The sequence below is a fragment of the Lontra canadensis genome, unplaced genomic scaffold (assembly GCF_010015895.1).
Source record: "Lontra canadensis isolate GAN:19392208 unplaced genomic scaffold, GSC_riverotter_1.0 scaffold109, whole genome shotgun sequence".
In the NCBI taxonomy this organism is placed as follows: domain Eukaryota; kingdom Metazoa; phylum Chordata; class Mammalia; order Carnivora; family Mustelidae; genus Lontra; species Lontra canadensis.
In genome coordinates this window covers 4071970-4097856 of record NW_022631103.1, presented here as the reverse complement: position 1 = coordinate 4097856, position 25887 = coordinate 4071970, and the positions used below count along the sequence as shown (strand labels likewise).

The following is a 25887-nucleotide window of genomic DNA, read 5'->3' as shown; positions in this document are numbered from 1 at the left end:
TGTGAAGAGAGTCCCTGTTGCTTGATATGACACAGCTTTCATCCACCACCTCATTTTCCACTCTCTGTTCATCTCACTCTCCTCTCTGTCCTCTGTGAGAGACTCACCCTGAAGGACGTGCATATTTCTCCCTGCCCCAATTCTTTCATGCAAATACTTCTCTCCTCACACAAAGCCCCTCTCTCCATGATCTGGATAGCAAGCCTCTCCTCTTACTTGAAAATTCAACTCTTACTTCTCGGTGAAATGCTCCCTTATTCCACAGGCTTAGCTAATTGTTCACTCTTTGTAAATCCATTTCATCTGTGTAAACCTCCAACGTTCTAACTATAACTGTGTGTGCATCTATCTTCCCGGAAGGAGTAGGAGTTCCTGCGGTATAAACCTTTGTGTTCTCAGTGAGTAAACCATGAATTGTCCCACAGCTGGTGACAAGCAAATGCAGAGAGTAAATAAACACAATTTCAAGTTTGGAAGTGAAACATTTCTAGTAAAGTGTCAGGGACGAGCAGAAAAATTGAAAATCCAGAGATGGATTCTGAAGCCAATTTTACCTCAACAAGTGACCTCCATCTCTCTGGGCCTTGGTTTCTCATCTTAAAGCAAGAACATGGAACTAAATGGTCTCCAAGATCCCTCTCAGCTCTTCTGATGGTCTTTCCCTTGTGAAACACAGCAGAAGATTCTAGCTCTTTGGCTAAGGGACCCACCTCTAAAGGCAGTTAAAAAATAATCACAAAGTGAAGCCTGAGGTGGACAGGCTTTGGAATAGTGGGAGGGGAGTTGGATTGGGTAAGAAAACCTAGATTCAAGTCTTATCTCTACTACTTCCTATGATCTATGTGATTCTGCGCAGAGGAATCGTTTCTTTTCTGGAAACTTTATTTTTCTCATAGTGTGCGGGAGAATAAAGTCTTAACAAAATCTGTGTCAGGATTAAATTGGTAATACATTTTAAAACTTTAACTCTCTCTACAAAAAACAAAATATTGTTATTTTCATTATGATCTCTCTTGCCAATTTTGGGCCTTAAGAGATACACCATGAAACCCAAAGGAGCTTTTTGAGATGATTTCTTAAAAGGGATCATTGACATTAAATTACTGGCCAGGAATTCACACTCTGAATATTGTAGTCAAAAGCTTTACAATGCTCACCCTACCATCTGCTTGATTGCTCAACTGCAGCCCTCAACCACTTTAGCTTTGAAGTTCGACATGAATTAAACTGTCTCCAGCTTCTACATGGATGGAAATTATTCAGTGGTAAATTGTCTCATAAACTGTGGTCAAATGTACCATAAAGCAAGCACAATGAACAATGTAAGCTATATAATAATTTCTCAGTGTTACCAGGATGGACCATGAGGGCTCCCAGAACTTGGAGAAGTTGATACATATCTGCTCAAATAAAGCAGTATATTCTTCTTGACTGTTATTTCAGTGGGAATAAGCTAAGATATCAATTGTGTATCTGCATATTTATATATGTATATATGTATATATGTTAGTGCATGACCAATATGATCCAGGCACCAAAAAACATACAGTATTTCATAATATTTTCATCATAATGAGGATTGAGAAGAAGATGGGCTTTTTACTATCTTCCGTTCCATATTTTTCTCACAATTCATCTATTGACCTACAACTGAGCTTTCTGGGTAATAAAAGAGAGGAAAAGGCAGCCACCAATAATCTATATGAGCCCATTCATCTCTTCTGTCCCTATTAAGGACACTGAGAAGCAGCAAGCCAGACAGATCTGAGAATCATGGGGCACCACTCTGGAATTCCTGACGAGACTATAGAATTATAGGTTGGCCAGTAGGGTTCTAGAATGACCTAGAGACTCAGAGAGGAGCTGAACCCAGAGGAAAGTGGCCATTTGCGTTCTTCCCTCATCTCCCACCTACCATGTCCCAGAGAGGTGGGAGAGAGATGTGCTTTCCAGAAAGGAGGGAAAGGGAAAGTTGTGGGAGTCATCTTACAGTTAGATATGAATTTGTGTGCATCATCATTTTAGCAAAACAGCATTGGATTTATTGTCTATTTACTTCAATGATTGCTTGGCAAAAAAACAACAACCCTGCTTTCTATTAGTGATTATGTCTTCATATACAAAATGTGAGTTACTACTCATATGATGATGAAGGGCTCACAGAATTATGGTGAAGGACTCAGGCCCTGAGATCAAAGGACTTAGAGCGTAATCTTTGTTCTGCCACTTATTAACCACGTGTCTTTGGATGAGTTACAAAAGCTCACTGGTCTCAATTTTCTCATGTGTAAGGGAGATGCTCTTAACACTATACTTTGTAAGGATGCTGTGATGAAAAATGGGATACTACCTGTAAGCCACTTAGAAGAGTGGCACCTAGACTTTTCCTGTGCATGTTAGTTGCTTACTATTCTACTTTGTGAGGTTCTTAAAGGCAGGGACTATGGACCCATTCATTCAACAAGCTATTACCAACCATGCACTTTGTTCCAGGCATGGGAGTTGCAGTGAGATGGTTAGCACACAGGTGCTGAAGAAGGGGCTCAGTGTCTAGTGGAAACAAATAAGTACTTCTCTGTAATGACTCAGATAAGTACTCTACAAAGTAGAAGGAAGAGATTAAGAGAACCCAGAGTTGAAATGACTAATTTGGGCCTAAGAGATTCAAGTAGGATTCAGCCTTGAAGTTCAAAAGGCATATGCCAGATTAACAAGGCAGAGAGAACTTTCCAGGGGTGTGTATATTCTCTGTGTCAGATACTTACATGTGTGTAAATGTATGTAGACTCAAGACCTCTAAACCATCTCTGAGACAGATAATTTTAAATTTGCAGTCCCGATTACAAGTACTCTGATTTGCCCATGTTCTCTATGTTTTCAGTCAATTTCAGGTAAACATGAATTTATGACTCCTGTATCTTCTTGGCAGAGGTTCTTTTAATTATCTAATATTTTTTATTCCACTAATGCTTTTTTCCTTAAGCTGCTTTTGACTTAATACTAATATTGCTATACCAGCTTTATTGGATTTATATGTGACTGCTATATCTTATTTCATCCACTTAGTTTCAATCTTCAGGCCATTGTGTTTTGGATATGTTTTTTTCATGAAGCATGTAGCAGGATGTCTTAAAAATCCAGTGTGATAATCTCTGGCTTTTAATAGATGAGTTTATTCATTTAAAATTAACTTGATTGCTACTTTTTGGATATATTTCTATCTTTTAAAATATTTTCTTTTCTTCTTATCATAAATAGCATTTGACAGTTCTTTAAGCAAGTATCTATAGGTAATAAATGCTCTGTCTTTCGTAACTCTGAATATGTCTTTATCTCTCTTACTGTTTGTTATAGACTGAATTGTGTCCCCACTCCACACCAGAATTCATGTGTTGAATCCCTAACTGCCACTGCCTACATCAGAATTTGACTGTATTTGAAGGTATGACCTTTAAAGAGGTGATAAGTTAAGATGAGGCCATTAGGGTGGCCTCTCATCCAATCTGACTGGTCTCCCTATAAGAAGAAATTTGGACACACAAAACAAGCACAAAACAAATATCTATTGTTTCAGCTACCCAGTCTGTGGTATTTTATTATGGCATCCCTAGTAAGCAAATATATTTCTGAATGATAGCAATATAAGAACATAGGAGTCAAGGTCCAATCTTTTCCCCATCAGCACCTTGTAGACACCTATGGAGCTCTGGCTAAGATTGCCACTATGAGTTACCTGTTGTCCACCTCACTGTGGTTCAATGGTAGGTAATCTGCCCTTTATCTGTAGTACATTTGAAGATTTGCTTGGTATCCACGATGTTCTGCACTTTTTATTTAAATACAGTTCGTTCTATTTTACTTATCTTTTGGCCCTCATGGTGCTTTCAGTCTCAGTCCAATGGTCTGGTGTGTCTTCCATGCTGAAAAATTCTCATCCATTATCTTTTCAAGTACTGCCTTTCCACTCTTGTCTAGAAGAGAATCAACAGCAGATAGCCTGGCCCAAATCCTAGTTGCACAGCTGTTCTGCTCCCTCCTGGAGCTTTATACAAACCACAGCTCTGGGCAACAGATGGTAAGACTTTAAGCCTCCCTCTACGGATTGGAGAGTCCTGCCCAGATTCTTAGTTTTAGTTCATGGGATTCACTCTGATTATCTGCCACACTTGGTTCTCCTTGTTGCAGAAATTCTGTTTCCTGAAATCTTGGCTGAGCCTAGTCGGCCACACCTTTAGACCCTGATTAATGCTACGTTTTGGTTCTATTCTGGGTGTGGCCATAAGATAAGATGCTTATCTTTCTTTCAACTTTTATTTTAAAATAACTGTGGACTCACAGAAGAATTTCAGAGATAGGACCGACAGTTGCCATATACCTTCCATCCAGTGTTCTCCCTAATATTAGAATGTTACACAACACAATTGGGTTTTTAATATTTTTCTTTTTGTAGCTTATCTCTTAGTTCTTGGTTGTTGGCACTCAAAAACAGTGGAAGGATGAACTCATTAAGACATACTGACCAGAAGTTCTGGGCCAGGAATCTTCCTGTTGACTAACCACATAATCATTCATTCATTCATTCAACAAATATTCAGACACTTATTATGTTCCAAGCACTTTCTTAAACACAAGGGATATAACAGTGATCAAAACAGGCAAAAATCTCTGCCCTGGGGTTGCTAAGATGTTAGTGGTGGAGACAGGAGATAAAGAAGATAAAAATGGCAAAATACTAAGTGTGTTAGATAGTGATAAGTACTGAGGAGAAAAAAAAAGCCTGGGACAAAGCCAAAGATCTGAAGAGTTGGGGGCAGGGAGGGATGACTGTAGTATTAAATATGGAGGTTTAAGAAGGCTTTACTGAGAAGGACAACTGAGTGAAGACCCAAAGAGGGGTGATCATGAGTCCTACACATATCTGGGGTGGGAGTGGGGTGGAAACTGCCCTCAAAAAAAACCTTGGGAAGTAGGCATTATGGCCACAAGAAAACCAAGGTTGGGAGGCACTTAATAACTTGCCTCTGCATGCCGCCTGTGATTTGGGTCCAGGTCTCACTGACCCTAAAGCTTGTGTTCTTATCTGGGCGGCTAAGCACAGATTTACAAGGAGACATACACCCCTTCAAAGGGTGCATTCTGGTCCTTTTACTCACAAAACTCAGTGCTAAGCCATGGTGTTCTCATAAACCTTTCAAGAAAACCCTAGAAATCTATTTACAGAGTACTTGAGGTTTTTCAACAAGATGTTTTCATTGAACTAGCTGAGCTTCATAAAATATGACTTTGACCTTTCCAGCCAGTGGTCTGGGAGCTTGAGTGGTCATGGCCAGCCTGGAGGGTGGCCAGTGCCTCTGTGCAGGGCAGCTCGTTTGTCAGCTCCCACACTAATAGGGAAGCTAATAATTCTTTCCAAGAGTGTTTGTTCTTATTTTGCTACCTTTGGCCACTCATATCATCTGCTTCCTTCAAAATATATCATGGAAAATGACCCCATATGAGCAATCCCTACTGATTCTTATAAAGCAGAGAGACAGCTGTTTATATTGTAAAAGGTTTGGATTAGGGGGATTTTAAAGGATAGCACATATAATTTGTGCTTTAAAAGGAATGCAGCCATAACAAACTGCACCCCAGCAGAGGTCTCCTGAAGTCATTTTCATGTTTGTAAGACTCTCCTGGAGAGTTTAAATGCAGATTCCTGAGCCTCACCTTCAGGAGTTGGATTCAGGTCTAGGATGATGACAAGGAGTTTGCCTACTACTCAACAGTTACTCCTCTCACAAGTGAAATTCTTTCATCCAGGAGGCCAAATGCTCATTCTTGCTGAGGGAACTAATGGTCTCTCCAGGATCAGCCTCAACCTACCACGGTTGTCCTGCTACCGCTTCCTCTTGCTCCTTGTTCTTTGCCTCTTACACTCATCAACTCATGGACTCATGCCCTGACAAGTCACAAGAATTTTCATTTCCTTGGACTTCCCCACCAGTATAGTTTTATTTCACTGGGTCCCTTGATGAAAAGCTTTTTTTCTCATCTCTGGATTTCAAAGTCCTCCCCCTTGTTCAAGGACCTGCTCAGGGCTCTTCACTCCAAAAGTCTTCCTATATCTTCCAGTTAAAATGACTTTCTCCCTTTTGTGTGTCTCCATTGTTTGAAAGAAAAGGAATAAGGAGAAAGAGAGGGAGAAGAGAGGGAGGAGGAGGGGGAGAGAAAGGGAGGGAGAAAGGAGAGAGGAGGGTAGAGAAGATGGATGGGGAGGGGGAGAAGGAGAAAGAAAAGGAGAAGGAAATTTTCTGTGATGGATCTTTTTTTTTCTTTAAGATTTTATTTTTTTTTTTTTTGACAGAGATCACAAGTAGGCAGAGAGGCAGGCGGTGGGGGGGGGGGGTGGCAGGGGAAGCAGGCTCCCTGATGAGCAGAGAGCCCAACGTGGGGCTCCATCCCAGGATCCTGGGATCATGACCTGAACCAAAGACAGAGGCTCTAACCCACTGAGCCACCCAGGCGCCCCTCTGTGATGGATCTTAACATGGCTTGCGCTCAATAGGTCCAAATGGGTGATTTTATCCTTCTATCCCTCTGAAACCCAGCACTTTTTTTTTTTGTACAAGATGTTCACTAAATCCTTGTTGATTCAAAAGAACAGATGAATATTAGTAGCGATCAGCCCATTAATGATTAGTTTGAAATAAATGAACTTCTACCCGAGTCACAGAAATCACTGGTCTCCTAAGTAGATTAAACGACCCTGCAAAAGTTTTGCCTATATACTTGTACACTTGGCTAAGGAATTCTTTATTTTTTATTTATTTATTTTTTTCCTTTTCACATTTCAACTTTCACCCTAAGCTATGGATCAAATCTCATTGGAGTTTTAAAAGGTCACTAGCAGATGTACTTGTTGAGACTGTGTAGTATACTGGGGTTAAGAGTAATAAACATAGACTGCAGTTAACACTTCCATTCATTGTCAATCGCTGAATCTCCCTTATAGTGAAACGAGTATGTGTTCTCTCCATTTCTTAAGATGTTGACAATACCTCCCTCACAGGCTTTTATATGCATTAAATTAGATGATATATTAAGAATATTAGCACAAAGGCTAACTCAGAAAGTAGAAAATAAATGGTATATAATTATTATTACAATTGTTCATAATGGTTCCCTCTTCTGGAGCACCTTCAGAAAAGAGCTGTACTCAGTTTTTACCTATTTGTAGCCTTTGTATCTAAAGGGTCAGATACTATCATAGGCATGAGTAATTCAGGCCAAACTGTTTTGTGGTTGCTCATGCCTGTGATGGTATGCGACTTCTTCTCATGAACATTGTCAAAATGATCACCTTTTTCTGCTCCTGGCTTCTTCCTTTCCCAGCTAAATAAGGACTTACCAGCTTTGGTGGTGCCCCTTCCTAACTCTGTGGAGAACAGTGCTTGAAAAAATGAAGCTAAGTGTATGTAGGTCCTCAGAGAAAGTACAGCAATGGCATTCTATGTATTAAATGTTTTATTTTTTTAACTTCATTTTGAAATAATTTCAGAATTGCAGAAAAGTTTCAGAAATAGAACAAAGAATGCCTGTCTGCTTTTTATCCAAATTCCTCAAATGTTAACATTTTTTTTCACATAACCATCATACTGTTAATCAAACTTATAAAAGGAACATTGATACAATATTAGTAGATAGTGTAAATTTCTCTAATGCAAATTTGCCCTAATGCAAATTTCCCCAGCTGACCCACAGATGTCTTTTCTCTGGTTCAGCATCCCAACGTGAGCATCACAGGTTGTGTTTTATTGCCATTGTCTCCTCAGTTTCCTTGAATCTGGAACATGTTCTGAGTCATTCCTTGACTTGATACTTGATACATAACCTTGATATTTGAGGAGAACTGACAAGTTATTTAGTAGAATTATTCCATAATTTGTCTAATATTTCCTCATGATTACATTTTGGTTATGCATTTTTATTAATATTATTACCACAGAAATGATGTTGTGTCCTTCTCAATACATTTCATCAGGAGGCCCGTAGTGACCATTCTTCTCTGTCTTAGTGATGTTTACTACGACCTCTTAGTCAAACTGTCCTCAAAAAGGAGATACTGTGGAAGTATGCAAAAATTTTGTTTCTCACCTTTTTTTTCCCCCTCGCTAATTTTATCATCTGTTGAAGATTCTTGCTTGAAACAATTATTACATTTTCTGGTTGCCAAATGACGATTTTCTATTTTCTCATTTCTCATACATTCATACTTTGGAATTCCATGCTAATAAAGGATTTCTCTTCATTCATTCATTTAGTCATTCATATATACATTCATTTGTTTCAATATGGACTCATTGATTCTTATTTTAGTCTTTGGTTGCAACATATTACAGCTAACATTATCCTAGACTGTGTTATTAAGAGGACAGTGCTTTCCAGTTGGCTTTTGAATCCTTTTGACATATTCTTACATATTACATTGTTTTTCCTTCTAAGGGTTGCATTGGGATTCTGTTGATGCAGATGAAGAAAATAAAGGCTCTCTGATCCACCTCCCAATGAATTTAAACAGCTCTGGTGGTGAACCTGTCTTCCCAATGACTGTGACTTAGCTGTGCCCACTTGCTACTCCATATAACCTACATGTAGGTGCTATCCAGATGGTGTTTGTGTGTACATTTGATCTTTCAGTGACTCCTATGTGGTCTGCCACTACTGCCTTTCCATTGGTAGTTTCTCTGAAACATTTTGTAGGAAACCCAACAACACAATTCCCTCTGGCCTCTTGAGCTCCTAACCATGCTCTTTCTGTATTGTTCCTGCACTGGATTCTATTTAATTAACATCTGATTTTGCATTGCAAGACCCAGATATACATTAGGAGGTCACCACCCAGCCATTTATCTTTTAAAATAACTGGGCTGGTTATTTTTTTAAAGTTCCATCAGGTTAAAACAGTTAGCAATTTTTCTCCTTGCAGTGTCCCTTCAGCCTGGACCAGACGGATAATAGATCAGTGTAGGTTCAGATGCATTACAACATTAGTCATCAATTAGGTTTAAACCAGCACTGTAATATATCATTTATCTTGCCTGCCACGGCTCTTTTGAACATTTAATTTTTTAAGGCCTCTTAGGGTTTTTTTTTTTTTCCTTTCTAACTGGCCTCCTGCCTCTCTCCTCTGTCTCCGACACAGCCATCTCCTTAAGGAACAATAAAAATTAGATTTGTTTGACCTGCTCTCAGGGTTCATTTCAGCAAGATGGATTTTAATAGCTTTGACTGGTTAGGCAGACAGCTTTTATGTAATATTCCAGACATTTACGCACTGTCTTTTGCTGAGCCCTGAGCAGGTGTGTATGTGAGAGGGTGTGTCTGGGTGGCACGGAAGAGCTCCTTATTATTCCTTTCACATCAAACAGTCCTCTGGGAAATTGCTTACTCCTAGCTATGATGGGCATCTCATTAAAGGCTCAAGTCATTGGCATGTCTTTCTTCTCCTAATAACATTTTTCTAATCTCCTGCTTTTGGCATTTATTGCATTGTTCATATTAAAAGGATGCTTTTTGTTCAATGGGGTATTTCTAAGTTGATTTGAGTTGTAATGGGTTGTCTCTTTTTTTCTAGGTGTGCAATGACACCTGCCCGATGAATATTCTGATTTAGGGATGGACATTTTCTCATGGAAAGGTGGGTTGAGTTTATGGGAAGAGCTAGAATTTTGAGACCACATTACCTAGGGTTTGAATAGTAACCCAGTCCTTTATTAGATGAACTGCTCTCTGACTCAACATGGTTACTCCATCTATGTGAATCTCAGTGTCCACCTTGCTAGAATGGTAATACCTTACAATGTAGTTACCAGTTTTCAGCAAAAGCCTGTTGAACTTGGAATGCCTGCCATGAGATCAGGGATTTTTTTTTTTTTTTGTATCTCTAAATTTAGCTTTTTCTTTGCAAAGTAGAGATAATAATATTTATTCAATATTCATGCCATGAATGCTTACTGAACCTATATTTGATACTATGTTGTTTTCCAGACAAAGGAAGCAGCAGTGAACAAGACAAAGATTTCAGCCCTTGTGGAGGCTAAATTCTTGTGGTGCAAAAGAATAGTAGACAAGGTAAATAAGGAAAATATATGGTGTGTTAAATAGTGCTAAGCATTGAGGAGAAAAAGATAAAGCAGAGTTGTTGATATAAGGTAACATAAAATGTTTTTAGCCAGTGTCTTGCACATAATTGATAGTCCATTTGTGGAAGTTACTCATATCAATCATTCATTCATTATTTCACACAGTTATACAACATCTGCTGAAACCATATTTTAAAGTAGGCACAGATTTTATAATTTTGGGTACTTCTGGAACTTTAAGAAAAAAATCATTCATTCATTATTGTATCAGTTGAGCTCCTACTCTATGCAAGGCACTTTACTAAGTGCTAGAACCAAGAGATGAATAAAACAAGTCTTTGTCCTAATGGAATCTCAACTCTGAGAGGAGCCAGAGACATCAGAGGAGAAGTTTGATGGGGGCTGAGAAGGAGCTAGGATCTGAGAAGGCAGAATAGAAATAAGGATGAAAGAAGGTTGAGAGTTCCAGCCTGATATGCTCAGGCTTCTAGAAGAAGAAATTTATAATTTCTTTAATAATTTTTTTTAATAAAGGTTATTCTTTATTTATTTGACAGACAGAGATCACAAGTAGGCAGAGAGGCAGGCAGAGAGAGAGGGGGGAAGTAGGCTCCCTGCTGAGTAGAAAGCCCGATGCGGGACTCGATCCCAGGACCCTGAGATCATGACCTGAGCTGAAGGCAGAGGCTTAACCCACTGAGCCACCCAGGTGCTCCAAGAAATTTATAATTTCTTGGTGCTGATGGTAATGACTTTTAGTGACTTAGGCTGCTGGACAGCCCCCTCCAGCTTCTCAGGACTGTCTCAGAAGCTCACCAGTAACTGAGTGGGAACAGAGACCAGTCCTGTGCTGACACTCTAACCAAACTGCTCTGCTGTCAGAGAAGCTTTCAGTTTTGTTGGAAGAAGAGCTATAAACTATAAGCCGAATCCAAGTTTTGTGTGCTAGGAAAAGGTCATTGGAGAAAATGGGCAAAATTAGTCAGGATTTTTACCATATTTTAATATGAAATGAGCCACTTTTAAACTTGACCCTGCCAAGAATTTGTTGTTTGAATGTAGGGTCTGAAAAGTGCTGGGGTTGGACGAAAGAAAATCCTAGCTCTCTAAAGAATCCTACAAAATTGGTTAATTTAATCACTATATTCATTTACTCATTTACATAGTTATTCCTCTAACTATCCACTTATTCATTGTTTTATTTATCTAGCCAGGGTTTTCAGCATCGTCTTTCTGCCACGCACTGTGATGTGTGTTTCACTACAATAGGACATGGTTCCAGGATTAAGAAGATAATACTCTAGATTACATTTTTCAGAGATTATTTAAATTTCCTTTGACTTGGTTAGACGTAATCAAAAATTAACAATAACAATCCTCTCTCAACATTACTATACAGAATAATAACCCTGTGAACAACAGGACAAACGTTAGCCTCCTTTGTTTCCATTCTATAAGGAAGGAAGTCTAGGCATTGAGAAATCCAGGGGCATAGCCGAAGCTCATCACATTCCAAGGGCTGGCCTGGGTCCGAGGAATACAGTGGTAAACGAGTAGAGTAAGCAACCATTCAGGTTTTCCTAACCCTGTGTGTGATTTTAAACAGACAGAACTGCATTCTGGGAAACCCTCCAGTCCTGGACAAACCAGAGCAGGTGGTCACCTAAGATGTCTTATAGAATTACTCTTCTATCACAGAACACTTAGTGTCATGCCAGGTTCATGAAATGAAGTTCAGTATGATTTTATTGATTTGGATTTAAGCAAATAGAAATCACACTAGAAACATTTAATTTCTTACCTAGGGACCCCAATTTAGATAGCTATTGAATAGATGGGAGAGAGTCCCATGATGAGAAACTAGGGGTAGAGAAAACACTGATAGAACGTTGGAAATGACCAAGGTAGGCCCCTTCCCTTTACACTCTGAAATACCAAGAACAAGGACCGTGGGATCTTCTTTGAAGGATATATCACTCAGGCATCTTTGAAGGATTATTTTACTTAGAATGCAGCTGGGGGGATGGATGGTGGGGAGACGAAATTCCCTGAATGCTATCAACCATGAACAAATCACTTTACATTCTGTATAATTTCACTCTTCTTGGATCAGAGAACTCCCTGCCTCTAGTTACTTTGTAAAAATGACATTATTCTCTGGGTTATTTCATGGAACAAAGGCAACGGTGGACAGGGGACTTGGAAGGGTCTGGTCTTTTATACAATTTGAAACCCTAGGCTACTTCATTTGTCTTCTGGGGTCTCAACATTTTTACCTCGAAAAAGGGACAGCCCTATCTGCATTTCTGGAGAGGCGGAGAAAATAGAAGTTAGCCATCCCTTGCAAAATATCCTGAATCTGATTCTTAATGAACACTATTGGTAGAAATATTTGGCACAAAACAAAGTTGATGATGGATAAAGCCACACATAGTATAATGTGATATTGGCTACAAATTAACAGAAATGTCAATTCTTCTTAAACAAGAACAGATTTTAAAACCGAATTTTATGGAAGTAATGTTTACAAAAGAAAACTGGCAGTGGCATAAAGCTATAATCAGCTCAGTTTGACAAGAAAAATTGACTGGTCAATAAAATATCAGATTTGGGGGGCATCTGGGTGGCTCAGTGGGGTTAGCCTCTGTTTTCAGCTCAGGTCATGATCTCAGGGTCCTAGAATCGAGGCCTGCATTGGCCTCTGCTCAGTGGGCAGCCTGCTTCCCCCCTCTCTCTGCCTGCCTACTTGTGATCTCTCTCTGTCAAATAAATAAATAAAATCTTAAAAAAAAACCCCAAAATATCCATTTTAGAATTTATAAAGAAATATCTGATTCTAACAAAATTTAAATGGGAAAATCATAAATAGTGAAACATGCTACATAAAAGTTCAATCAAAAATATAAACTGACTCAATAAGATTTGCTCCAGAAAACAAATTTTTGACCCATTAATGTTAATATAATTTAGATTAAAAGAGTTCTGTTTTCTTTTTTAAAGAAAAGGAGAAGGACCATTAGTATTGCAAGGAGGTAGTATGGCATAAGTCAGAGTCAAAGCAGTGGAGTCAAACATTTGACTTCTCTTCCTCACCCTGGATGGAGCTCCCAACACTGGCATTTGCTTGAGCCCCACCTGAGCTGGCCTTATTCTTTGGACATGAAGTATTGGAGGAGAGAGCTGCATTGAAGGGCTTTGTAGCCTTGTCTGTTTCCCTATTCACTTCTTGCTCAGTGATAGCCTCCTTTCTTCTTTGTCAAGTTATTCCAGGCAAAGCTTGCAACTGAGTTTGAAAAAAAAAATTGTTTTAGCAGAAAAAAAATTTTTTTTTAAGATTTTATTTATTTATTTGACACAGAGAGACACAGCAAGAGAGGGAACACAAGTAGGGGGAATGGGAGAGGGAGAAGCAGGCTTCCCGCTGAGCAGGGAGCCCGATGCAGGGCTCGATCCCAGGACCCTGGGATCATGACCTGAGCTGAAGGCAGATACTTAATGACTGACCCATCCAGGTGCCCCCAAAATGTTGTTTTGAACCCAAACTTGTCATGAAGAGGAAAAAAGAGCCTGTTGACAAAGAGTCTCCACATAATGCCTGCCATATTGGTCCTTCAAATGTAGAAGTTTGTTCCTATATCCTTATGCTCTGGCTTCTTCCATTCTCAAGGAGGGAACATAGCTCAACAGAAGGGGCATGGGCTTCAGAATTAGACTGAGCTAGGTTAAAATCTTAGTTCTCCCATTTTGTAGCTATGTGTTCTTGGATGAGTTATTTCATTTCTTTGAGCTTCAGTTCCACTAACAATAGGATGGAAAGAAAAAATATTACTTCCTTTCTTGCATTGTTGCAAAGAAGAAATGATAGTGTATGTGAAACATTCATTCACCCAGACACTGGGAACACATGATGAACCCAGCCCCTGTCTGCATATTGCTTAAGGAAGGACTCAGACTGCTGCCAACAATGATCAGATTGATACATTTTTACAAGCACAACTGCTGCTATGAAAGAGATGCTTTAAGGGCACATAACAGGGATATCTAATCTCATTGAGGGTTGGTTGGGAGTATCACTGAAACTGTCATATACATGATGATCATGCCACATTTTCATGTATACAAGTGTAGGGGGATGTGTGTGTGTGTGTGTAAACAGTGATTATAAGTAGAATCTTTAAAATTGGGTGGACATGAGCTTGAATCTTGGATTTCCATTTATAAGTGATTTTGGCACAGTACTTAACTTTCTAAGTTTCAGTGTCTCATCTGTAAAAAGAAGGTCATAACATATTTACCACATAGAACTGTCCTGAGAATGTTCTTCCCCTTCCTGCTCATCTCCATCTTTACTGAGTGCTTTCTAAGAGCTGGGCACCATGGGCCCGTGAAATTGGGACTACTCTAATGCCCCAGGGAAACGAAGGCAACAAATGTCTAGGGAAATTGTCCAGGGTTGTATACTTGTAAGTAATGGACTAAGATGGAATTTCAAGCCCAAACTGGCTTCCAGGGCCCTGTTTTTTACATTCCAGTTGCATGGAGAGATAGCTCAATACTGGGGAGACTCTTCGTCATTAGGTTTGTTTCCTCCAACAAGGGCATAGGAATGTGCGTTATTCCCGTCCATCTCCTCAAGACATACAGGACACAATTGGCGCTCTGTAAATGTATCCCGAATGGATGAATGTACCAGGCCTGGCAAAGGCTGTCATGTTTTAGAGTGGGCGGGTGGAGGTGGGAAGGGATTAAGGACCCACACCCCTCCTTAGTACTTTCAGAAAGGCTTTCAACACCCTTGATTGCTATGTGCTCTGACAAATGCATAAAATATGGTCCCCTTCCAGCTGCTTGCTCGGTCCATTTCTGGAGAGGGGCCAGCTGCCTATTTGATCAGCTTCGAACAGCAATGAGGTAGTTAAGACTGAGCAGAGTGCAGTCGGCTGAGAAATGGGTAAATATTTTATAGACTGTATAGTAAATAATGTATACATTCAGAGAAACAAGGTGAATCTTTTATAGGCCTGAGCCTCTGTTAAGTCTGCAATTAAATGCTGGTGCTAGAAGAAATAAAAGTGAGTCCTAAATCTCCCTACCTTACAGAAGTCGAAAGCCTGCCTTTAAGCCCCGAGTAAGGAGTTTAGACTCTGTCCTTGGCTGCTTTGCTCAAGTGGGAGTGTCTTTCTGCAAAGAACAAAAGTCCTTTTCCTTATCCCAACACCACTTACAGACATACATTTACAAACTTTCCTTTATGTACATGTATAGTTTTATGTTATTTATTTGTATTTCATGTCTGCTGTTGAGCTTGATTCCTTCTCATAGAAGATTTATTTTCATCCTTAAAGTGATTTCAGTGAGGTACATGTAATAGGTGCGTGTCAATATTGGTATTTTATTTATGTTTGTTTGGGACCTACTATGTACCAAGACCTCTTCTGGGGAATGGAGTATCCTAGGTCTGGGGTATACAATCTGATAGTGGGAGATGGATAATATGTAAGTATTTCAGGTACAGATAAATGCCGGGAAAAAAATGAAACTGGGTAAGAGGAATAAAGAGAGCCAGGGAGAGGCTTCACTGGTAAGATGACATTTGAGCTGATACTTGCAGTGTGGATGGTGGTGGTAAGAGTGTTCCTCTATTTCACGATATCGTAGAGAATGTTGAGTTGTGTGACCCAGATCAGGATCAAGGTACTCGTTCCCCCAGCTTCTGCGCCCCTCCCCTGAAACTGCCCTTAACTGGAGGAGCTAACTTGACCAGATTTTGCTTCTCTCTCTAGGAGCTGTCCACATCCAGTGACAGGTTGAGGCAGAAGTGTAAAAATTTGATGCATTGTTTCTGTGGGGGATGAACTGATATAATCATCCTGGTTGGCAATAAGAAGCTATCATTAGTGGTATGTGAAGCCTGGATGGCCCCTGGAATGCTCCAGCCATACAACTGTTAACACTACTGTTAGTGGTGCTTCTGTTAGGGAGAATGGAGACCAAGAGAAAGGAATGCTCTAGGCATTGCAATATCTCAGCCATTTAAGAGGTTTAGGGAAAAGAATAATTAGAAAGATAATGGAATTGGATGGTTGAATACAATCAATGCATTAGAAAAACATATGAGAAAATATATGAAGGACTGGAGTGTATAATCATTCAATTCACAGTAAAATATAAAAGTTAGAGTTTCTTGGCAACACACAGGGAGAAGCTCATTTACGATAGCCAGAGGACAGGAGAAAAGTGAGGCTGAAGCCCAAAACCTAGTTATAAAAGAACCAGAGCTCTAGAGAAGACTGGATCCTCAACCACAGTGAGACAACTCAACCAAGGCCAAGGACTTGATTGGGGAAGAACAGGATCCTGAGACTTGGGGTGGGAAGAGCTACATTGACTGCATGTGAAAACCTTAAGACTCCACATATCTCTGAACCCTCTTGGCCTGTAGAATTGGTGCACTCCTCCTTGCTAAAATATAGTGCTGCCTTTGACGATGCCGGAGAAGCCTATGCCTTGCAAGACAAAATGTCCCTGCCAAGTATTCAACTCCACTTATCCTCATGACCACCAGACCAGTAGTTTTGTGAAGACTTATCATAACCAAGCAGAGGAAGTGCTGGGCCCACTAAGGCAGGAGAGCGGCTATACCTTAATAAAGCTGAAGGACCTAGATGACCAAGACGGTACAAAGCAGCAAGACTGGAAGGGTACATTTGGACATGAATCCAAAGTGTGGATCAAGGAAAGCAGGACACAAGGTGAGATAAACGACAGTGTATTGGTATAAGAATACTATCTTGGGAAACGGGATTTAACATTCTGGAAAGTTCCTCAGAAGATAATACAGTAGATCCCAGAAACTTCAATAAAAGAATTAGCCAACACGGAGTGAAATAGAATTGACTGAACGGCCATGGCAGATGGTGGAAGAGGGGATTGAAAAGAAGTGAGTACATTAGAATGAACATACAAGAAAGGCCAGAAAACCTACCAGTCAATTATTTTTTGTGAGGTGATATCCTGTTTCCCAACACAATAGGAACTATCTGGACGGAGGAGGACAAACATTGTTGAGAAACCTAGTTACCTGTCCTATAGGGGTGTGAGCTAACAGTAGAAGATGGTATCACAGAATTGGGCTCCCTGGTAGTACTGGAGATGATAGAACCTTCAAATAATAGGTTTGGTGGCACATAATCTGATGTAGGTTTGCCTTTTCTGCTTGCAGGTTGTTGGCCAAAACAGCCATCCAAAGATTTATAGGATGTTTGATCCATCCATAAGACAGTCTGCTTAATATCACATTACACAAACCAACCTACTTTATAGCAAAGGAGGTAAGGCAGTGCCATGTGTCCTATCATGTATTGTACAGCCTGAAGCTGCTCCTTAATAGAGTGATAGAACGGCCTTTGGAAGAATCATCTGGAATACCAGCCTTGCAAAGATGGTCACCATCTTCCAGAATGCACTATGCATGCTAAATCAATGACTATTATATGGTGCTGCCCCCAATAGGTAGAGTTCATGGGCCTAGGATTCAAGAAGTAGAAGTAGGAGTGTTTTGTTTACCATGACTTTTAAATGGTCCACTTGGAGAATTTGTGCTTTTTATCCCCACTACTCTGGACTTTGTGAATTTGAGGTCCTGGCTCTCAAAAGAAGAAAACTTCCATCAGGTTACACTCCAAGAATCCCATTAAACTTTAAGCTATCACTAGTCGAGTGACTATGGTCACCCTGGGCTTTTTATGTCAAAAGACCAGCATGCAAGGAAAGAAGTCACCATTTTGTCAGGGTTCATTGATTCTGATCACCAGCAGGAGGTGGGATTGCTATTATACAATAGGGGCAGGGAGGGATAGGTCTGATACCCAAGGGATTCACTAGGGTGATCTTTTGGTACCCCAATGCCCAATTTTGAGAGTAAATGAACAAGAAGGACATGATGACCAGAGACTCAGATTTCTCATGGATGAGAGTCTGGATTACCCCTGTTCTCCCACATAGATCAGTAGAGGTGCTAGAAGGTGAGGGGGATATAAAATGGGTTAGGAGAGAGAAATGATGCAAATCTGTTCTTTCTAGGAGACAAAGTGGCAGTGTCTAGTTCATCCACTAATCTTCCTCTTGTAAGTTTCCCTGGGAAGAAAAAAGGCAGGATCTGAAAGAAGCTGTGCAGTTGAGTTGAATTTGTTCTATAAAGCAAGTACTACTGTAGTACTATGCCCTCCAGTATCCTTTTCAGGACTTGGCCACTCACTTTCCCAGCTGTCAGGTGTTTGATGAGCTTCCATGCTGGGGAACTGTTGGAGGGGGAGGGGGCAACTGACTGGATGCAAGAAGGAGGACATCCAATTGATCTCAAGTCCTAGTACCAGTGGTTCAAGGATGTGGGAGAGAAAACAGCCACCACTTGAGGGACATGTTAAATATTGAATGAATCTATTTTTTCTATTTAACAAAGAAACCAAGGGTTAAGGTAAGGTGTGGTTAGGAAGCTGAATCACCAGAAGTTACAGGGTAGGTTTGCAGTAAGTGTGATATTTGAGCTCAAGGATTTGCATTCAATACCAAAGGTCCTTCGGTCATCTCAGAAAGGTATTTTCAGGCTTCAGATCTTAAGTACTGGTTTTACAATGAAGGAAACTGAGGATCTGGCAGACCAAAGACTTGGACCAAGACTTGTGACCAACATTTCTGACTCAGAGATCCAGATTTATTCTGCAATACCATTTTCAGTACAATTCAACATTCTGAAACGTGTTAGCTGTATGTCCTTGAATGTAGGTTTTGAAGAATTGGGCTGTCAAAGCTGCCCAGTGTCATCTCACTAGTCACCCAGATCTGTCTGACTCCTGAGGCATGGCTCTTTTGTGCTATCCTCCTTTCTATATTAATAAAAGTGACTGAGGACTCCAACGCTGGTCACCCTGTGGCCAAAGACTACCAAAGGTGAAGCTTAATAAATGTTTGTTACTTAGATGAAGGTAACTAATAAATGTTTGTCACTTAGATGAAGGTAACTAACCTGACTCAAGGAGGCCAGGTGGTTGTGGGGACAAACGGAATGGCCTATGTCTGAGAAAATCAGCTTTGTTATTAGATACATCTGGGTTTGGATCCAAGTTCAAGACCATTTCCTGGCTGGTTGACTTCAGGTAAGTCACAATCTCTTTGACTGTTAGTTTCCTCACTTGTAAAATGAAGTACAGTCATGCCCACCAGAGAGATGCTGAATTATTAAATGGCATCATGCATATCAAACACTTCCAGAAGGCTTGCACACAGAAGGGTTCAGTCAAGATGAGCTATTACTAGCTACTCTTTGGCTTGAATCTCTGTTCTTTGTACCCCAGGTTGTCTGTGAGTTCTTTATGTTTGCTCTGTGGCCAAATGGGCCCAGGTTCCATACTTGGCATTGACCACTGGATCCTGTTGTTTTCCACCTTCACATCCACCCTAAGGTCTTTTTGTTTTTGCCCACTCATCTCTGGATCTAGGACTATGCTTCTGCCCTAGTTGTGGAGTCTTTGTCATCTAGCCAGTCAGTCTTTTTCTTGAGATCCCATCCATATGAGCCTGCACATTCTGGCCCTGCTTATTCATAGGATAGTAGCAATCTAATTAATGACTCACCTTCACTAAGCATTTACTCTGAGCTAGGTGCTTTGCTAGTGCTTGTATCTATCATCTCATTTAATCCTCATAGCAACCCCAGAGTGGTTTTTTATTTGTTTTAATCTCTTTTACAGAGCTGGAGACTAAAGTTCCAGGAGGTTAAGTAATATGCCCAAGGCCTACAGTTTGTAACTGGTGGACTGAGGTTTCCTCCTTGGGCTGTCTGCCATCAGAAGTTGTGCTTCCAACCCGAGTAACTGCAAATTGCTCCTGCTACCCACTCAGGGAGAGAGGCTGCTGATTCTATGCCCTACCTGGCCTTCTGTCACCCTTCGGAAATTGGGGGTTGACTTGTCTGAGTGAGGGAAGTACTATATAAAGTGGCCACCTGAAAGATAGTAGGTATTTATTTTTGTTCCTCCAATAGAATGTCAGCTCCAGGAAGTCAAGGACAATGACTTGTTCTCCACTATAACCCTAGTTTCCAGAACCAGTGGCCGCCATGCAGTGGGTCCTCAGTAGAGAGTTATTGAGTGATTACTGGCTCACCCCCATAGAGCTTACCACACCCCTTAGACCTCACCCTCCCCGTATGGCTCAGGTGCACATCCATTCAGGCTCAGTAGCCAGACCTGCTCCCCTGGCCACTTGGCCCCTTGGAAGCTCTCTTTTGCCCTTTATATTGCTGCAAAAAGTCTCTGCTTCCCCTCCCTGCACTTTAGAGAGCTCTGCTCTGTGGTTGGAAACCAAAGCTAGTCTCATAATTTGTATATTTCCGTCGGGATACAGGATGATTCAGAGAGGGCCTAAGCTGTGCATGCGGCACACAGCCACTCCACCCAGCTGCCTCTTCCAAAACATTAGCTGCCGTCGATGGACCCCCTCCAAGGATGCTGGGCCGAAGGCATTATTACATTATTTCATTGAGTCCTTTAAAAAATGTTGGAGAATAGATATTTGTATTCCTGCTTGGCAGATGAAGACATTGAAGTTCAGAGAGAGGAGGTCACTTGCCAAAAATCACATATTAATTAGCAGAGCTGGGTTTAGAATCCAGATGTTTGATTCTAAAGGTAGTCCCCTTATCTAGTAAGCAGAAGTTGGAGACTGTCAATGGGTGTGCCCTGGGAAAGACTCCTGTATCCAGAAGACAGGAGAGAAACAAAGGAAGAGAAGTCCCACCTTGGCATTGCACCATATTAATATGCTTAGATTCAGACTGGAAACTTCACGGGGCTTTGCCTGTGGCAACTCCAGCTGCTCTCCTCTCTCACTTCGGTGGGGCGGGTGGGGGGGTCCCCTGGGGTATGCCATATTTCTCTCTGACATTCTTGGAATATTTTATGAATCATTCTTGGAGTGTGAACTTTTTAACTCTTTTCCTGAGGAAGAAGGTCTTCTTCCTCAGCAGCAGGTCTGCATGGAAACTCACAGAACTTACATTAAAAAAAAAAAAAAAAGAAAGAAAGAAAGAAAAGAAAAAAGAAAGATACCCTTTGGTGCTTCAACTCTTATTGCCCTCAAAGTGTGACTTACTGGAATCTAATAATTTATTAGCTTGTTCTGGAGACCATCAAGATTGGAAGGGACCTTATTTTTCAGAGAGGGGACTTGACCAAGAGCATGGACAGAGTTAGGAGCTCAGGTCTTACTATGTCGAGTTCTGGGTTCTTTACATTCCAACTTCATAAATCCAGGGTGTCTGACTTGATGTGTTTTACTAACATAAATTCAAATGAGCCAAATGTTTTAGTTTGGTCAGTGGAACTCATATTTTCACACAATACTTTCCTAATTCTCTTACTAGGGCAGAAACCTGAACTGAGTGGGCCCAGGATGAACAATAAGTAAAATACCACAGGAAGAACTAAATATATCCTGCCAACAATTTATAAGTATTTTGTTCTTTGATGGTCCTAATAACTCTGTGAAACATTATCTCCATCTTATAGATAAAGAACTGAGGCTCAGAGAAAGTAACTAACTTGTGTAAGGTCTCATAGCTTGTAACAAGGCCAGGACTCTGGGAAGCCTGGGTGGCTCAGTTGGTTGAGCATCTGCCCTTGGCTCAGGTCATGTTCCTAGGATCTTGGGATCGAGTCCTGTATCAAACTCCTTGCTCGGTGGGGACCCAGCTTTCCTTTCTCTTCTGCAGCTCCCCCTGCTTGTGCTGTGTCAAATTAATAAATACAATCTTAAACAAACAAACAAACAAACAAGGCCAGGACTCAAATCCAGATCAACCTTACTATAAAGCTTGAAGTTTTTTCACACATCTATGTCTCCAGGAGTAATTGGGTTTTATATGTAAAAGGTTGGATTTCTCCCAAAGTGCAAGGACTCCTTGATCAGTGGTCCCAGGAGTTGATCTGTAATTTCTCAGGGGGGAAGGGGGGTGCAGTGATAGCAGCTGTTACACCCCTTCCATTCCCCATGTCTCACCCCTCTGACATCATGGGCCTGTAGCTCATTTCTGGAAGGCCCCACCCAGAGAGGCTCCACCCAATGGCCCAATACTATGGAAGTGAGCCCATGGTCTGGGCTAGGGGTGTCAGTCTCTGCTTCCAAGGCAGAGAATAAAGCCAAAGCCTGCATGGATTTCAAGCTGGACATCAGAGGCTAGGACCCAGAGGTAAGCTGTTGGAAGCATCCAAGAAATTCCAGCAGTTCCATCTCAGTGACTTAAGATCATAGTTTTATGGATTGTTCTTCAAATGGCTCCCAAGAGCATTCAGAATGAAGCTTAAATTCTCATCCTGGCATACATGGTCGTTCATGACCTAGCTCTAGGCCTTGCATCTGTCTCCTTCCCACTGATACCTTTTCTCTAACATACCAACTACCATCAATATTTCTTGCTCCTAACTCTTTTCTCAAGCTAATCCTACTGTCTAGAATGATTGTTACTTCTTTGCCTGGATGACTCCAGCATGTCTTTCAAAACTCAGCTTCTTAGCCATCACACCTCCTCTGGGAAGTCTTCCTGAAAGTCCACACCTGGGAGAGGTACCAAGCTGTACTCCATTATGCTTCTGGGCTTATCTGTCACCTCTCTCAGGATATGAGTGATCTGTTGCAGGTATTGTGTCTCAATCCATGCTGGTGTCCCCAGTGCCTAGGCAAGCTTGGTTATAGTTTGAACAATACGTCTGGACGAGCTGGTGGATATTTCTCATCATCACAGTGAAAATCCCTTCCATGGCTGGGTGTACATAAAGATGATGTGAACATTTATTTTCCCGTGTCACCATCTCCCACGCCAGAGTCTAGTTCCCACAGACATTTGGCATTTAGGGCCTTTCTTCCTCCCTTGGCTTCCCCTTGTTTTTTTTTTTTTTTTTTTTTTTTTTTCCCCCCATACCTATTTCCCACCTGTACTTCCCCCTCCCCTGCCTGGAATCTTAGCTTCAACCCAAAGGGGCAGCATTAAGTCTGTCAAGCTCTAAGGCCTTTCAAGTCTTCAGAGTGTAACATCAACAAGCTAAATCAGCACTTCTCTTCCTGACACCGACAAGCTTTCTTAATAACCCTTTGATGCATTTTTGTGCTGACACAAACTTTATATCTTTACTCTGTCTTACTAATGATCTCTTCTCTGCAAAGGGTTTGTGACAGGAAAAAGAAGGAAGTGAGAAGGAAGTCAAACACTATCTTTCATGTGAATATTTAATGTACAAGGGAATGGATGGATGGTGGGATGGATGCACAAATGAGGGGCAGGACGTGCAGATGCATTAATAAATGAAATGCCCTAGTTGCGCCACGGCCCCTGGCGCAGCAGGGCTGGTCATGCTCCCCCTTGCTCCCCATTTTTCCTCACTCTCTCACATACCAGTGCCCTGAGCTCGAATATTGATGGAGATTCAATTATTTGCAGAGTCCTACTTGATGCTGATCACAGACTTCCTAATGTCTCCTAACTCAGGGTCCCATGTTCCTAGTGCACCCTTCCTTGCCAAGAAAGTTACAGAGCAGATTTGCTCCTCTGCCCAACGTGCTGCATTTTTAGGCACAATTTTTAGCCTGAGTTGTGTATTATAGAATTTCTAGGGAGCACTTAGGAGACCGTGATGGAGACCCCCTCAGTGAGGAGGGGTTATGATGGGAAAGACAAGCCTTTATCTTGCCAGGACTATGATGGTTACAGAAAGTCCATGGAGATGAGATGCTAGTGCAGCCATTCCTTGAGTTTGCTTCCTGTCTTTCCCCCACCGTTAGAATTCCTAACCTTTTTTTTTTCTTTCCTGATTTTAGCTCTCAGCTCTAAATGCCCCTTGCCCTCCCTTTAGGCAAAATCCTTTAGGATTTGGTGTCACCTCCCTTTTGATGTCCTTCCCATGCTTTTCTATAAGAGTTATGTGCTTGCTCATTGTGACAGATGCAGGAACCCACAGCCCAGATCCCCTGCAAGAAAGGAGTATGGTCAGCAGGTCATCTCCAGCTGTCATCTCCTCCAGGGTCAGCCCAAGCTATAGAAAACCACTTTGCCTAGAATCATAGCCCTCTATTCATCAGTACTGAGCAAGGCAGTGACAAAGGATCTTCATTGTAGCCTCATGGAAGACCTTGCTGTTGGGCAGTTAGCTGCAGAGCACTTTGCCAGGTTGTTCTATATTGAGGTTCACCTTCTCCCTCTGCCCAGTCCTGCTCCTGCCTTGCACAAATGTCCACAACCATAAACACCTTGTACCCCCAAATCCATCACAGTGTCTGACTCTTGAGACCCCACCTGAGACATCCATCTCCAAAGAACATAGCTTAGCAGGAAACAGAGAGCTTTAAAGGGATAGAAACCACTGCTTGAATCTAGTCTTTCCACTTACTAGGTATGTGGTGATGTTAGGCAAGTTAGTTGACTTCTCTGAGCCTCACTTTGTTCATCTGTAAGGTAGAGGTCATGGTTTGTATCTCATTGGACTGCTGTGGCAATTACATAACTACATCTGAAGTGCCATGTGCACAGTGTTCGGTGCATATTAAATTTTAGTCCCTTGTACTTCTTTCATCATGGTAGTTACCACACTTACAGTTGTTAAAAAATTGATTGTCTCTATTCCTTGGAGGCAGGGGCCATTTTTTATTTCTTATTGTGTCCTTTGTACCTAGTACAGTTCCTGCGTGGAGTGAGCTCTCAGTAAGCCCTTGTTCAATAAGAAATTTGTGTCCTAATTTTGTAGATTAGGGGACTGAGCACAGAGGTCACACCAATAGTAACTCACAGAGCCAGAACTGGAACCTGACTCTGACTTCTTCAGAGCAAACAATATTCTAACATAGACTTTCAGAGCCTGCATGTAAAGACAGAATCTTTAGAAATGCTAAAGAATTTGAATGTTATCCTAAAAGCAATGGAGAACCATAGCAGATGTTTAATTGGGGAAATTTCAAAGTCGTATTTGCATTTCGGGAGGTCAAAAAGGGTGCAGGGTGGAGAGAGACAGAGAGAGGCCCAGTCTGAAGGGAGGGAAATGTATCAATTGGCTATTACTGCATAACAAATTACCCCCACCCCCAAGTTAGTGGCTTGAAACAACAGTAATTCTTTAGCCATGACTTATCCAAGGATGGCTTAGCTAGTCCTCCATTCCAGGATCTCTCACATACCTGCAGTCACGTGTTGGCTGGAGTCAGTCAGCTTGAGGCTCAACTCAGAGAGGAGTGGTATCCAATCTAATTCCCATGGTTCTTGGCAGAGTTCAACTCCTTGCTAACTGTTGGCTGGAGGCTGCCTTCAGTTTGTTGCTAATGACCTCTCTGTTGAGCAGTTGACAACATGGTGTCTTCCTTTACCTAAACAAGTGAGAAGGACCAGAGAGAGAATGACAAAAGTCATACTCCTTTGTGTTTCTGTTGCTGTTGTTGTTGTGTGTATATGCTTTTTTTTTTTTTCTTTTAAGAGGGAGAGAGTGCATGAGAGTGAGGGGAGGGGCAGAGGGAGAGAAAGAAAATCTTAAATAGGCTCCATAGCCAGAGTGGAGCCTGATGTGGGGTTTCCTCTCACAACCCTGAGATCATGCCCTAAGCTGAAATTAAAAGTCAGATGCTTAACCTAGTGAGCCACCTGGGAGCCCCCAAAAGTTACATTCCTTTCTAACTTTATGTTGGAAGTAACGCCCTATCTTTTTCCTGTCTTCCGTTCTTTAGAAAC

The 25887-nt window shown here is 41.2% G+C and overlaps 1 protein-coding gene across 1 annotated transcript in view; it reads right to left on the bottom strand.

Moving 5' to 3' along the window:
* The window catches only part of FGGY (FGGY carbohydrate kinase domain containing), a 456358-nt gene extending 430840 nt beyond the window's left edge, over nt 1-25518 (bottom strand). Inside the window, exon 1 of the mRNA XM_032839762.1 lies at nt 25344-25518. The gene's annotated coding sequence lies outside the window, so the exon portion shown is untranslated. The remainder of the gene's footprint in view (nt 1-25343) is intronic.
* Between the last annotated feature and the right edge of the window lie 369 nt (nt 25519-25887).